A 16,322-nucleotide genomic window follows, 5' to 3' on the forward strand; every position below is an offset into this window, starting at 1 on the left:
TGGTATAAGTCGCTCGAACGTCATACGGGATCTGATTGGGCGTTAAAATCATCTGTCAATAATTGCTAAATATGGCGTTTATGGATAAACAAATGTTGTGTATATTAGTTTTTATTGTTGTGATGGCAGAGAAAAACGCAAGTTTATAATTGTAGTGACTTTTTAAATAGTTTTTAAAAGCGACAGGTACGTAATAATTGTAAACGTTTTAGTATCCTAATAAAAAATTACATAGGTACCTACCTATTTGGAAAATTTAAAATGATCCTTTAATTCCACAAAAATCAAACTAATTTGATTAAATTCATATAAGTAATAAACAACTGTCAAAAGTTTATGGTGTAAACGTTCAGTTGGTGTATATTCCCACATGATAGATACCCGAAGGTGGAGCAATGAGAAAGCACTTTGATTTTCGATCGGCATGATCGACGGGAAGCGGGTTCGATCCCCAATGCAAATTACTATTTTTTTTATTTTTTTATACATTTTATGATTGCAAGTATATTATTATATCATTTTTTTCAGAAAATACGTATTTAGTTAAAATTTTTGGCAACAATTAATGTTCAGAAATCATTTCTTTGTGGCATTTTTTAATGTGTTTGTGTGTGTTCTATTCTTTTATTTTTTTAATTTTTGGTATTGTTTTAATAAAAAATTTTGGAAAGTAGTAAATATTAAAATTAGTTTAATATTTCTGTTTAAATATAAATAAACTGTTTAAAGTATATTGATTTCGTTGAAATCATATAATAGAAGTATAACTTCTTACGTGCGTACAAAGTACACACATCCTTTTTTTGTTAGTTTTTTTGTATAATCTGTTATGTAGACGTGATTTTTGAAAAGGAATCATATTAAAAATTAAAATTAAATTCTATTATCAAATTATTAAATTTAAGAATAATCTATTTAATAATTTTATTGTAGCAATAATTTGTTTAACCAAAATTAAAAAATTCAAAAAAACATGATGCCTCTTCAGTTGTGTTGTGTGTTGCATATGTATTGGGTATGGGAGCGTTCAAGTATTACGTACCGCAGCTTGGGTGAGAAGGGGTCTTGTAAAACGTTAGGGTGCATTACATGGGGGGAGGGGGTTCGAACAGTGCGTTACGTAAAATTGTTTTTTAACTTATGTAAATAAAAAAGACTACAGAATCAAAATCTCCCAACTTTGCAACTTTCGTTTATATTTTACAGAGAACCCCTAGATTGTATTATATTGCCCCTTATGATCCGCTCATGTTCCGCCCTTCTACAACTACAATAGGATAATATAGTATCTATTCAAGTGAAAAATCTTCAAATTTGTCACCAGATCAAGAACAGTAACACATGTTTGCAATATTTGACCTTTTTGGAGAACAAAAGCTGAAAAGATACAGTTACAGATGGGATTCAGACCAAATAAATTTTAAGAGAGCATAAATCGTTTGTCTACTCGTTTTCTGAAATCCATATGTATATGCAGTCGTGTTTTCTCAGTGTTCTGTAGTATTCATTAGTGTTTTAAATACGTAATACAGAGAAACGTATGTATTGCTCTTGTCAGTGTTGTTAAAGTGAATTAGTTCCAGTGGCGGCTCGTCAGAGGAGGCAAGGGAGGCTCAGCCTCCCCATAAATTTTTTACACACTCTATACTGTTTTGTTTATCATGAATCGCGAAAACAACAATTACTCTCACTATTATACAACGTGTAAATTCCATATTATCACTAATTATCCATACGTACGGAGCATTAGCATTAGAACGCATGATCGCGTCTCAGTTTTATTACATATTATTGTAGGCAGGACCCTGGGTTATCCCGAGATGCACGAACGGAGCCGAGAAGCCCAGATTTCTCCGTTGCTAATGCTCCGTGCAGCGCAGCAGGCGTTTAAGGAGACGCGGTCTCCTAACAGTGGCAACTACGGCGCCATCACACGCTGCCCGGAGATATACCAAGGGAGGCAGTGTAGCTTCTCAGCTCCGTTGGGTGGTTGGGTGCGTCTCGGGACAACGAATTTTAGGGCCCTGACTAAAAATAATGAAAAATCTAAAAGTGCGAATTTTGTTATGAAATTTGGTATGTGGGGTTATAATAATATTTGGAACAACTTGCTCAAATAACTTTTTCCGATATCTCTAACTCAAAGCAAAATATTGGTAATTTATCGTGTTTTTGAATTCGCAAGGCCGCGTTTAGAATTAAAAAAATTCAGTTGAGTATCTTAAAAAATTTGAAGCTTCATTATGTATGGAATGCAAAACTTCAAATCTGTATTTATTTTGATATGCATAGGTATTTATTTACAAATAGATGGAATTGTTAACAAATAAACGACACAAACTTTGGTATTAAACTTTTACTATTAGACTAACTATTTTTAAAATGATGATATCATGAAATTATGAATTAGGATGATATTATGAAATGTGAATAAAAAATGGTCAAAAAATGGGGCCTTAAATTACATTTTTTGGCGCATTTTTTTGCTAGTGCAAATTTGTCTAGATATTTTACAGTTAGGTATAGCCTCCCCTATTGTAAAAATCACGAGCCGCCACTGATTAGTTCATACTTTAATGAATTAAATGTCGTTTTTGTCATTACCGCAAAAAGTCTAAAAAGTTTTTATTATTACCGCAAATGCGGTTAAATTATTTAAAAATGTCTTTAAATAAAAAGTATTAAATACAAAACCCACTATATTGATACTTAGTTTAGAAAATTGATAGATATTTTAAAAAATAATACCCTTATTTTAAGGTGTGATTCCTGAGTTATTAATTTCAAAGTTTTATGTGAAATATCTTGACCAATATTATACATAATTTCAAAAGTTCACTTGCATTATTCATAATAGACCCTTCATAATACACATGTTTGAGATGAGGTTGTTAAGCAGCTTCTAAATTTCTTACTTAATAAATCAAACTTTAATTCTGATATCTCTTTGTTTTAACAAAAAATTATTTAAATAAATTATTATTTTCTCATACTAAATTTAATAAATTTTACTTTTATTCTATTGAATTGAATTCATAAATTTGAAATGACTAACTGCGTTATAGTAATGTTCAATAAACAAATAAGCACATATGGTTCTGATATAAACAAATTCTCTCCTTTCCGACAAATGATTTGACTAATCTTTTTGTTTCTTCTCTTTCTCTTTTTCCGGATTGCGTGATCCTCTATGCTCCCAACGTACTCTCTGGATGTTGCGAAAAGGTCCCTCTCGTCCAAACTGCATCCAAAACAACACACAGGAATTGCTCGAATTCTCTTACTCAATTTTCTCCTTGCTCGATATCTTGTGCAAATAGATATCAATCAGCTACTCGTTCTAGACAAAACAAAGGAATCTCCCTCGGACCAGGAAAATTAACTTTTCAACCGGTCGACAATTTGGTTTCAACTTGATTCTGCTCGCAAAGGCCGATCACACCACTATACACTGATTTCTCACTTTTGAAAACTCGACTGCTCTCCTCAGATATCCATTATACAGTGGCCCTCTTTTCTCTCGAAAATTCAGACTCCAACTTTCTTATCCGTTCTACCAACGTTTAAAAACGTTTTTTAAATTTGTAACCAATTCTATATTGTAGAAAATTTAATTACGCAACTTTTATATCCTTCCAACTTTTCTCGGAAATGAATACTTTTAAAGTTATAATCAAAAAACCAAGAAAGAAATCGAATTTTTCCTTCAATTTTTGACATTTTGATTATTTAAACAATGTTCCGGACCTTTTTGAGAGGGAGGATAACTCAAATATTATTATTTGATTTATTTTCAAGCAATTTCTGCAAAAAAATTTGAGTCACCTCTCAACGTCCATCTCAAAACAGATGCGCCCTGGACTATAAAGGTATCAACCAAAAACTGTGCTTTAAATCAATTTTAGAAAATATGTGTGACCCCGTAACTCTTCCAAAAATGGCCTCGATGTTTAGCGGTGATTCATATTGTGATACAGTGTGCTCGTTGATATTCCTGGCATCTAAACATAATCTCAATTCTCCATTGCTTCTCTTTACTATCACAATTGGGTTAATGTACGGTGAGTCACATCTTTTGATGATTTGATCTTCCAACATTTTATTAATTTTTTCTTTCACCTCTTGTCGATATTTATATGGAATTGGGTAAGTCTTCGATCGAAAGTTTCCCAGATTTTTAACCTCAAAAGAATATTCGTACTTTTTAGCCACTCTGTTTTCCACATTTATCAAAGTTTCATAGTCACTTAACATCAAACGCAATTCATTTTCTTTTCCTTTTCCACATATCAATTTTCTGTCTTTTTCCTCAGATTCTTCACACAAGTTAATCGTGCAGTCTGCATCCTCTTCAAATACCACTGTTTCAATTATATCCTTTTCGTTTTCATTTGTTAACTTTATTTCTTCTTCTTCTTCTTTTGGACTCATCTCTTCCTTAGAGGAATCCCAAATTTTACCTTCTTTTATCTTTTTCTGACCCTTTCTCCTTTTTCTTCTTTGCCCTTGCTTAGTTGCAAATTCATTTCCATTGTTTGTTCTCTATCTGATTCGTCCGTATTTTGTTTTTCATGTTCCTTGTCCTGTTCTTCTTCTAATTCCTCTGTGATTTTCATTTTGCTATTCTTGAAATCCATTACTACATGTATTTCTGTCAATTCGTCTACTCCGACGATCATGTCATACGACATATTTGGCATTATTACACATTGTAGTGCATAAAATCTCTTACCCAATCGTACCTTTATTCGTATGCCTTCATTTATTGTTGCCAATGTCCGTTTATTTGCGCCCATTAAGTTCACCCTAGGTATTTTGTAAATTAAATTTGTTAAATTAACTTCTTCTATTAATTTTCTGTTCACCAGTGTTATTGCCGAGCCAGTATCTATCAAAACTTTAATTGGTTTCTCGTTGATAAAACCATTCACAAATTTTAAATTTATTCCATTTGTTTTTTCATTGTTTCCTGCCAGTTTTATAAATTCCTTCGGGTGACCAAAAATTCCTGTTTGGGTTTTTGTTTCTAGTGAGCGCCTTCGTGAAAAGACGCCGGCTCCTCTTCGTTGTTTATATTTTCGTCGTAATGTCTCTCTTCGTCATATTCTTCTGTCTGGGTATTATTTACCTCTCTTCTCTTCTATTTTCTCTTGGTCTGTCGGATCTGTTTCGGTTTTCTCGATATCCCTGTTCATTTTGTCTACCATTATTTCTGTTTTCTTGATTTGTGCGTGTGGCGTTTCTATTCTGGTTTTCTCGATTTCTGTCCTCATTCCATTGCCTATTTCTTTGTTCATAATTTCCTCTTCCGTTGTCTCTGTTTTCGTTTACCCTCCTGGGATTAAAATCTCGTCTTGTATAGTCCCTCCTATTGTTTTGTCTTCTATCCCTGTAATCCTGTGATTCTCGGGGTCTGTAATCTTCTTGCGATCTTCTTGATTTTCTTTCTCTTAGACGTGATTCTCTTATTTGTAGGAATTAGCACAAACTATCTATGTCTTTGTAATTTTGCAACGTGATATGATCTTCTAGCGTTTCTTCGAAATGTCTTGCAACCAGTTAGACTAATTGTTCTGACGAATAATTATATTGTAAATGTTTTGCATTATTGTATATTTGTAATGCGTATGTTTTTCCTGAGATACCCATCCGATCATTATATTTCCCATTTTGTAATTCTTTGTTGATTTCCATTTGTTGGACTTTTCCCCAGAAATAGTTTAAAAATTTTTGTTCAAACTGTTGCCAACTGTCAAATTCTTCTTCCTTGCTGTCAAACCATAGACCTGCCTCATAATTAAGATGGTTCCTGATCGTTTCTTTAGCTTTTTCGAAATGTCCGATGCATTGTACTTTCTTTTTTAAATTATTTATGAAAGGCACCGGGTGTAATCTTCTTACATCCCCGCCAAACCGTATTTTCACGTCATCTGTACTATTTATAACCATTTCTCCGAAATTTTGTTGAGTCTTGATTTCCTCCATTTTTCTTTCTATTTCTCGCCTGTCTTCTTGTAATGCGTTTTCAAATTTGGTTTCCAAATGATCTAATTCCTTTTTCTGGCAATTTTTTAACTCCTTCATTTTATTTTGAAATTTCATTTCTTGTTCTTTTATGTGATCTTTAATTCTCATTTCTTGTTCTTTTATCTCGTTTTTCATTGTTGTCAAACATCCTTTATTTCCTTTTCATATTTTCCTATGCGTTCCTCCATTTTCTGGTTGTTTTCTTGTATTGTTTGTTTTGTTTCCTCCTGATTTTTATCCATTTTATCCATTTTATCCATTTTATCCATTTTCTTTGATGTTTCTTCCTGATTTTTATCCATTTTCTGTGATTGTATTTACATCAGTTGTAATAATTTTTCTAAATCTGACAAATCCTTTTTTCCTGTTTCCATGATTGTTGTGTCTAAAATGTCTTCTTGATCTGAATGTTCTCCTTGTTCCAAATGTTCTTCTTTTTCTGAATGTTCTCCTTGTTTTTTGTTTTCTTTGCTTTTGTTTCTTGTCTCTGGCATTTCTTTTCAAGGAATACTATCCCCGCCAAATAGGAAACTTTAAAACACCCTATCTGTTGCAGACACGAAAAATTTTCCCTTACCCAATGTAATAATTGTCAAATATTTCAAAAAATCATCAAATGCAAATATCGAATAAATAAAATAAATTATTAGAAATGGTACCTAAAGGAAATTTATATGTCGTAATTCAAATATATCACTTTTGACCACTCAATAAATAGATTTTCAATCACCTGCTTTTCCTCTGTCTTCAATTTCAAATTTGCAACCAGAAATACTCTCTAATCCCCCACGTTGGGCGCCATTTTGTTATGCTCTACTTTAACTATTTATTTAGATTGATTGGCAAATTCTTAATTCAATTAATTATTCAATTACTTTAATCACTGCCTATGTAAAACAAAAACTAAATTCAAATTAAAAATTCCAATAAATTTTATTCTCAGGGCTAATTCTGTATTTGATACAATACCTATGATGTGTGGCTTCTAGTATTTCTAGTTGCTTACTTCTTCCAGGATGGAACAGGGAAATTAAAAACATTCAATATCATATAAATGTAATATATTATTCATTTACCAAATAAGCCGTGTATATATGATTTAAAAAATACTAAATTTAACTTTGCTGCAACAATTTCTTACTTAATAAATCAAACTTTAATTCTGATATCTCTTTGTTTTAACAAAAAAATTATTTAAATAAATTATTATTTTCTCATATTAAATTTAATAAATTTTACTTTTATTTATTTGAATGGAATTCTTAAATTTGAAATGACTAACTGCGTTATAGTAATGTTCAATAAACAAATAAGCAAATATGGTTGTGATATAAACAAATTCTCTCCCTTTCGACAAATGATTTGACTAAATATTTTGTTTCTTCACTTCCTCTTTTTCCGGATTGCGTAATCCTCGATGCTCCCAACGTACTCTCTGGATGTTGCGAAAAGGTCCCTCTCGTCCAAACTGCTTCCAAAACAACACACAGGAATTCCTCGAATTCTCTTACTCAATTTTCTCCTTGCTAGATATCAATCAGCTACTCGTTCTAGACAAAACAAAGGAATCTCTCTCGGACCAGGAAAATTAACTTTTCAACCGGTCGACAATTTGGTTTCAACTTGATTCTGCTCGCAAAGGCCGATCACACCACTATACACTGATTTCTCACTTTTGAAAACTCGACTGCTCTCCTCAGATATCCATTATACAGTGGCCCTCTTTTCTCTCGCAAATTCAGACTCCAACTTTCTTATCCCTTCTACCGATCTTTTCCACCCAATCAAAAACAAGCCTCTCTCAAAATCTTTCATACACATTTCTTAAGAACCAAATATTTTTCCATATAACTTTCCAATTTGTCAAATTTTAAGAAATATCATAATTAGTTTTTTCCTACATACTACTTTTACTTCTAAAAACTAAAGCAATGTGTTTACCATCTTTAAACCTTTCCGGAAACATTTTAAAAACATTATTGTTCTCGCCAAACGATATGTCCACTTTCTAATCCAGAATTGTTTGTTAGTGTACCAATTCATTTCGTCGAATCATTATCACTAGTCGTTTTCACTTTGCCGAAACACTGTTTAATAACCAAATTAGATTGGGATGAGAATCTATGATCTCATGGTCTTAATATAAATTTAATTTTTTTTATTAAATGCTGAACTATAATTTTTTGAATTTCTTTAAAAAAAATTCTACAACAATATACAGGGTGTTTCAGAAAAAGGTAACACCATCTCTAGGATAGGTGAAAAATTGAAAAATAATTGGGGTTTGTTTACTAATTCATTTTTGTAACGGCATGCTTTTTCACGATACAGGGCGTTGAAGAACAAAAAGTTTTACACATTTTTTTTACTATTTTTCCGAAACTACTGGCAACATCGTATGTTATTCGTTATACAAAAATTTTTATTAAGCAAAATAAAATGTTGAAATAATAAATATGTTATTTTATTTTAAGCTTTTATTGAAAAAGATAAAATAGAAAAATGCATGAGAAGAACAATAAAGGATGAAGCCAAAAATGTATGTAAGGATAGGGCCAAGTAGGGAAAATGTAAATGTAAAATTAGTAATAAAAGGTTATTATTGTAAGTTTTGGACATATATCATGTCATGGGACATGAAATTACGATTAGCAGGGATAACCAAACCATACACATGAACTGAATAGAAGAATCGTTCTTGGGTGGGCAGCATTTGGAAAACTGAGAGAAACTTTTAAAAGTGAGTTTTCCACATGTCTAAAGAGAAAAGTATTTGATCAGTGCGTCCTCCCAGTCTTGACGTACGGATCAGAAACACTTACCTTAACTAAAGCCTCGGCTACAAAACTAAGAGTAACGCAGAGAAGAATCGAGCGGTCAATGTTAGGAATAACTCTGCAAGACAAAATCAAAAACGAAGAAATCAGGAGAAGAACAAAGGTGACTGACGTCATCGAAAGGATAGCCAGGTTGAAGTGGAGATGGGCAGGACACATAGCCAGAATGACAGATGGGCGATGGACAAAAAGGTTATTGGAATGGAGGTTAAGAGACGAAGCGTTGGTCGACCGCCTACAAGATGGACTGACGACGTAAGAAAGCTAAATAAAAACTGGATGAGGGCGGCGCAGGATAGACGTGCTTGGAAACGAGGGGAGGAGGCCTATGTTCAGCAGTGGACATTTGAGGCTGGATGATGATTGTAAGTTTTTATTATTACCTCAAATGCGATTAAAATAATAACAAAGTTCTTTTACCAAATTTCCGGTACTTTTCGCAACCTAGTTTTCCATTTAGTTTCAAATGGTCACTTCGGTGTTACGTAACGTTTAGGTAGGAGGGGGTACAGAAAAACGTTACGGTGCGTTACATGGGGGGGAGGGGGTCAAAAATCTTCAAAAATTGCGTTACGTAATACTTGAATGCTCCCTATGGACTTCCAGGTGTACTATTGATTAGGATGTTATTGTTGGAATTTTCTTGTTCTTGACTTCTTCTTTTAGTACTGGAAAAATTATAGGGATTTTCACATCAATGTCTTCATTTGCAGTGCCGGTTTAACCTAATTTCGGGCCCTGGGCGCTGGAGGTTTAGGGACCCCCTTCATTGCTATTCGTTGTCAGTTTTTTAACAACAAGAAAACACATGCACTAAATATAAAAGTCTATTGTAAAATCCATAAAATAATTTTTTTTAAACAAGCAAGAAGAATAGCAAACGTAAAAAAATCCAAAAAATACGTAAATAAAATACGGAATTTTCCACAAAACAACAGATGACAAACAAAAAAACATATTTTAAAAAATACATAAAGACAAAAATTAGATCACTTTTTTTCTTGACTTGGCATTCGCAAATAGTGATGAGCAAAACAAGAACAAGACCAAGACCAGGCTAGTCTTGGTCTTGGTCTTGTTCTTGCAAGCTTGGTCTTGGTCTTGGTCTTGCAGCTCAAAGGCAGTCTTGTTCTTGGTCTTGGTCTTAATGCAACAGTCTTGCTGGTCTTGCTTTTTTGGTAGTAATAATTTGAATCAAACAATTTCAAATAAAATCCACAAAAATCAAATAATGTTTTACTTTATTTAATATAATTAACTTTTTTTATAAACTAACTAAAACATACTTTTTAGTAAATACATACATATTTACCATACCTATTTATAGACCTAATACTATTAGTCTAAGAGCTAGTGAACCTGAAACCTCTATACTCTGGGTATAGAGATTTTTGAAGAGAAGAACTGACAAAAGATGGGGAAAAATAGATGAGCAGAGATTTAAGACGACAAGAAGAGGGGTTTAGCTCAGGAAAAAAAAATTAAAAGGGCAGGGAGACACTAAGCCCCGTATTTATAGTCAGTACTCAAGACTGATCTCGAGACCGGTCTCAGCCAAGACGATCTTACGGCAACGTCGAGCTCAAGACCACGTTCTGTTTTATAAACGAGTCTTCGGCTGATCTCGGCCAAGATTGATCTCGAGGCTGGAAAATTATGGATTTTAAGCAATTTTGACATAGAACACCAACTAAAAACTGTCAATCGTCAAGTTAAATATCTTTGAAATGTTTTTATATTTATTTTGTTTTTTGAAAATGGATTATTAAAATGTTTTCAGTTAAATAAAGTTTATTTTATTAGTGGATAGTTTACATTTTTATTTTTTCTAAATCTTACATGCTATTTGTTCAAAGGTTAATGACCTCTCATTTCTTTCCATTATGAGGTAAAGGATTTCTTTTCTTTGTGGTAAAGGATTGCATATTAAAGGAAAGTATAAATATATTCTTTGATATTACCCCAGTATATAACAGAATACTGTGATATTACTTTATTCTTCGTTGGAGATATCCTTTATTTCTTCTGAGAGAAAGCAAATAAAACTATGGTACTTCCTAGTATTACCTGCCTTTTTATTAATGGTATAAGCTTTCTTGTATGTTTATATTCTTCATCTGACTTAAAACAAAGAAGAAACCATGACAGGTGGAACTTATATAAAATGCAATTACTATTTTCATGGGAATAAGCTGCAATTTAAGTTTGAAATTAAATTTATTTAATGTTTAAATTCTTAAAGACAGGTCACATGCTATAAATTTTGTGACGGATATTATTGAGTTAAAGTTGATTTTATGTAATCGAATTAACTATATTTTAATAAAATCGTCCCAGGAACGCAACTCATAAATATTGGCTATATTGCTTTAAAGTCATCTACTCTAAAATATATAAATATATGTCTGAATTGTCAATATGAATGAGTCAGATAAAATTAAATTATTAGAAGAATTTTTATCAAGCAACAACAATATTGATATAAAATATTAACAATCTTACCCAAATAACAGCACAAAAGTAAATATAGCCTATCCATTTCTACTGGACATTAACGCTCCTCCTCCAATTCTACACTTCTATATCATCCAAATCTCCTTACTGCTTCTAACAACTCTTTTCATGGTCTTTCTCTTTTTTTTCCTCCAAAAATAATCTGTTACATGTCGCTCTTACATTCAAGTAATGTTGACCTAGCCACCTGACTTTCCATATCTATTATTTTTTGCCAGTCCTAACTCAGAACTGCCAGCCCCTACCAGTACTATGTCTATTTTCATTTCATCTTTCTTATTAATTGTTTCAAGTGCCACAAGCATACAATGCCACTTAAATAACTGCTTCATAATACATTTTTGCATTATAGTTGTCCTACATACGTTTTTGACTTCAATCATATACCATCGATCTGCTTACTAGCTTACTCTTAGTAGTATCTTTTCTATTTCTTTTTCTTCTTCCCATTTATCAATTATTGCCACTCCTAAATACTTGAATTGGTTGATATTTTCAATTTTGTATGCCTTTGTTCCTGTTTTTAGTGTGAAAAATTTATTCTACTTCATCTTTCCATACATTTCAATACACTTAATATTTTATTTTTGTTTCATTTATAGACATGCAATTTTCTTGCTTCACCTCTCAAGTTTCTAAACAACTTCAGCTTTTTTTCTTGTTAAGAGGACTATGTCATCTGCATAAATAATGGTATACAGTGATGAGCGTGCTATTAACTGGCAAAATGACACAAAAGATGGAAACATATAGTACGTTGTGAAATAAAAGGAGATGAAACTAGTAGAGGTGTACAATTATCAACCTACAAATTTACATTACATTACATAATTTCCCACCTTTAGACCTCTGCGACAGTTGTCATACTCCTCCCACACATCTAAAGGTGACAAACTATGTCATGTAAATTTATAGGTTTCTATAGATAATTTTACATCTCTTTTTATTTCACAACATATGTTTTCCATTTTTTGCGCTATTTTGCTGGTTACTAGAGTGCTGTTTACACGCCTGGACCTCGGAGGTAATCTACACTATGTCGACATGGTGTTTTTTTATTAGTTGGATTATACACATTGGTTATATATTATCATTAAAATATAGTCATATTGTCTTTTAACTAATTATGGGATATATCAGATTTTTATTAACATCCTAAGTGCTCTAAACTTTGTTGCAAACAAACGCTAAACACAGTTGCTCGAAATGACATAGTGTAGTTTACCTCTGAGGTCCAGATGTGTAATTAATTTTATATTTGGTAAGGAAAGGTTTGTCAAATAAATACTTATTTAAGAAGAGGGAAACTCATACTCATTTATTTTAAAATAAAATATAAAAAATACATATTAAGAAATAAAATAAAAAATAATATATCTAACATAATACAGATTCAATAATGTATTCTCAGAATAAATAAACAAATTCCAGTTGAACAAGAGAAAGACAGAAGGTATATTTATATTCCAAAAATATATGGTGAAAGTACAATAGTAGAGTAGCAGTAGACAGGTAGGTAAAATAAATGATGATAAATTGATAAAGCACTGGAAACAACGATAAAGCACTAGAATCAGGCTAAATAGCATCTAAAATATGAAGACCAGAGAAGATATAATTTTGAACTATACAGGGCATACCACGATTCATATACATTCATCAAAATAGGACCACGTTCTAAGAGGAAAGATGGAAGCATTATGAAATATAATTTTGAACTATACAGGGCATACCACGATCCATATACATTCATCAAAATAGGACCACGTTCTAAGAGGAAGGATAGAAGCATATGAAATATAATTTTGAACTATACAGGGCATACCACGATCCATATGCATTCATCAAAATAGGACCACGTTCTAAGAGGAAGGATGGAAGCATATGAAATACTTTCCAAAATAAACACACAAATGTCAGCTGGACATATAACGAGAGAAAGACTATAGATTAGATATAAGGAACAAACAGAATAAGACATTGATATTTTAAAAATAAAAAATTGCAAGAACAAATCCTGAAATAGATTGGAATGGAGCTGTATTCCTCAAGAGACCAAAACTCAAACAAAAAGGGCTGTCGAACAATGATCATGATATTTTGAGAAATAATAGACAAAAAAATCAAACACAATAAGAGTAGGTATTCAATAATGTATTCTCATGCAAAATATTGTTGAAAAAAATGTCACCAAAAATTTAGAAATTGTTCCACATCATTAACATGTCTATTTACCACCAGATCATTATTTACCTAGATTGTAAGGTACTGCTGTAGCACATATTATTGCAAGACATGTATATAATTTGGTTTGTAGACCTTGTTGAAGACAAGGAAACTCTTTTCCAGGTTCCAAATAGCTTTTCTACATTTCTTGTTCTCACATGAGTACTATGGTAAAAATCTTATTTTCTTGATCATTACCTAAAAAGATATTTATGTCTATTAAATAACCTACTATTTATTTAGCAATTATCAATAAATACCTGGGTGTAATACTGGGGTAAGTAGATAGTGTCTGCATGCATACCCACTACTGTCATCTATTCCTATTAATAATCCTGGAATTTCACTTCTTTCCATTTCACAATTTCACTCTTAATGCTCTTAGATCAAATATTGAATGACTTGATAACCTTGTTGTTGAACAATAATACACATAATTTCTCTTCTAGTACCTACAAATTCATTTACATAAGAGCCTGAATAACATAATATATTGTATGTCTTTACAGTACCTGTACATTTTTGGAAAGCGGGGTCCTCATAAAAACTGGTTATATTCCTATAAGTAGCATAAAACCTTTATTGTTTAAGTTAATGCGCTGATTCGCTGATGAACTTCAATATTGTAATACTCCATTGTATTTTAGATTATATTTTTATCTTGAATATATCGCTTTTGTATACTTCCCGGGCGATTTTCTTCTCCAATATTATCAATAAACTCTAAAAATGCTTTTACTTCTTCATACATTTTTGTTGTAATTAGAAAAACAAAAAATATATGTTGGAACTGAATTTAAAATATTCAAAATTCAAACAATAACAAACAAAGTTAGGTTAGAATCGCGGTCTTGAGGAAGGTCGATCGATGACTTGAGATTCGCCTGTCATTTTACACTTCCCAAGACAACGTCGTGTCTCGAGATCGGTTTATAAAACACAAAGTTGGTTCAAGGTCGGTCTTGAGCATCGACGCTGTCTTGAGACTCGACTATAAATACGGGCCTAAATCTCAAGTGAGTATTCGGGCTAGCTTCAATACACCGAATATTGGCTTTGGAGATAGGAGAAGAAAATTTGGTAATGAAATGATAGCAACTAGGAAGAAAATGAGACCTGCAAACACAAAATGGAAGAAAAATAGATAAGAAAGCTAGAGATAAAATAATATCGAGATACAACCAAGAAAGAAGAAGAACAAAGGGCGCCAACTCGAACGAACAACTCGGCTCTCAGAACCAAGAAGTTGGACAGGTTCGAGATTTTGAAGTAACGAACAACAGGAACTCTATGACACTGGTTACAACCATCTGAAATACAAAATACTAAATACTGATCTTGTCTTGCTATGTCATATACTGGTAATACAGACTGAAATAAAACACCAACCTTAATACATACAAATATATTAATAATAAATGTTAAATATTAACAATTTACATATAACGCAACGTAATAACAGTGATAGTGGATGGGGAAAAATCAAATAGGACCGCAAAGGCCACTTAACAAGCAATTATCCACTATCACTGGCCAAGCAAAGGTATTAAAATCAAAATCCAAATCAAAAGTCCGTCAGAATAGCACTAAGTCCTTACAACTAAAAAGTTAGTAAGTATTTCCTAAATTGAACTAGCCTAGAGTGAGATAGGTACACTACAATAACAGCTACGGTTGCAAAAAAAATGTATCTCACCTAGCAAAATTACTTATATAAATGAGTGGGTCAGTGACTCTATATACAATGTAAAAACCTTCAAGACATTCCCTATTTTAAAACCTCGACAAAATTTTACCCCCGATTCCCTATTAAATTTTAAGATACAATGATTTATAGTTATTATTAAAAAGGAAGACCTGATTTGATTTATTTAAGCAAATTACTAATTATATAGAACCAAAGAAAGAAAAAACAACGACCTAAAACCTATCTATCACGAAAATATGTACCACTTAGTTCACCTATTTGTATATATACGATTAGTTTACAGAGTAACAAATCTAGATTACCTAAAGTAAATAATTAAAGTAAATAAGAACTTATCTTGTACAACAGCCGATGGTTAAAAAAAATGTGAAAGTCCTTAGGAAAAATCCTTTTGGCACAACAAAGCTAGTTGGCTGCTGTGGTGGGTAAGTCTTATTGGAGAATACTGGATGTTGTCAATTCAGGTAGTGGTTTTCTTCAACAAAAACAGCACATTCTATGAGTGAACCATGGCAAAGTTGCTAATAATATTGCTGGTACATACTTCAAGTGAGGTAAGGTAACTAAATGATTAAACCACTAATTGACTGTGGCTAAGTTACTGAATGAGGATGTAACGGAATTGAAACAGCGGACACGTCGCGTTGCGGGAAATATAATTCTTTTATATGAGTATGCTTCCAGATGTATTCAAGTTTAATTTATTAGTTTTCCCACATGTATTAGGCGTTCGATTTCCTTTAAGTTACATTTCATTTGGTTTCAATTCCGTCACAAACAATGAGAATAAAATCTCAGACGTGTCCGCGACGAGTATACTGACCACACTCAAATCCCTCGCTTACGATCTTGCCCAGCGCCAAGCGAGTCCGAGGAGCGACCTCTGTTGGTTGCTCAGTCGCCATAGGCGGGCGAAGAAAAATTATTGAAGGGCAACGGGTAACCGTTACAAACCCCCCGACTAACGGTCTTCCTGTAAGGCTAGAAATTTGTATAGTGATAATTCATAG

The 16,322-nt window shown here is 32.4% G+C and overlaps 1 long non-coding RNA gene across 1 annotated transcript; it reads right to left on the minus strand.

The window, feature by feature from the left end:
* Positions 1-13,517: 13,517 nt before the first annotated feature.
* On the minus strand, positions 13,518-14,603 carry LOC126878581 (uncharacterized). Its single transcript, XR_007695707.1, has 3 exons — positions 14,117-14,603; positions 13,865-14,056; positions 13,518-13,802 (listed from the first exon to the last, which is right to left on the minus strand). It is a non-coding gene; the product is annotated as an uncharacterized LOC126878581 (long non-coding RNA).
* Between the last annotated feature and the right edge of the window lie 1,719 nt (positions 14,604-16,322).

The sequence above is a fragment of the Diabrotica virgifera genome, chromosome 10 (genome assembly GCF_917563875.1).
Source record: "Diabrotica virgifera virgifera chromosome 10, PGI_DIABVI_V3a".
NCBI lineage: Eukaryota > Metazoa > Arthropoda > Insecta > Coleoptera > Chrysomelidae > Diabrotica > Diabrotica virgifera.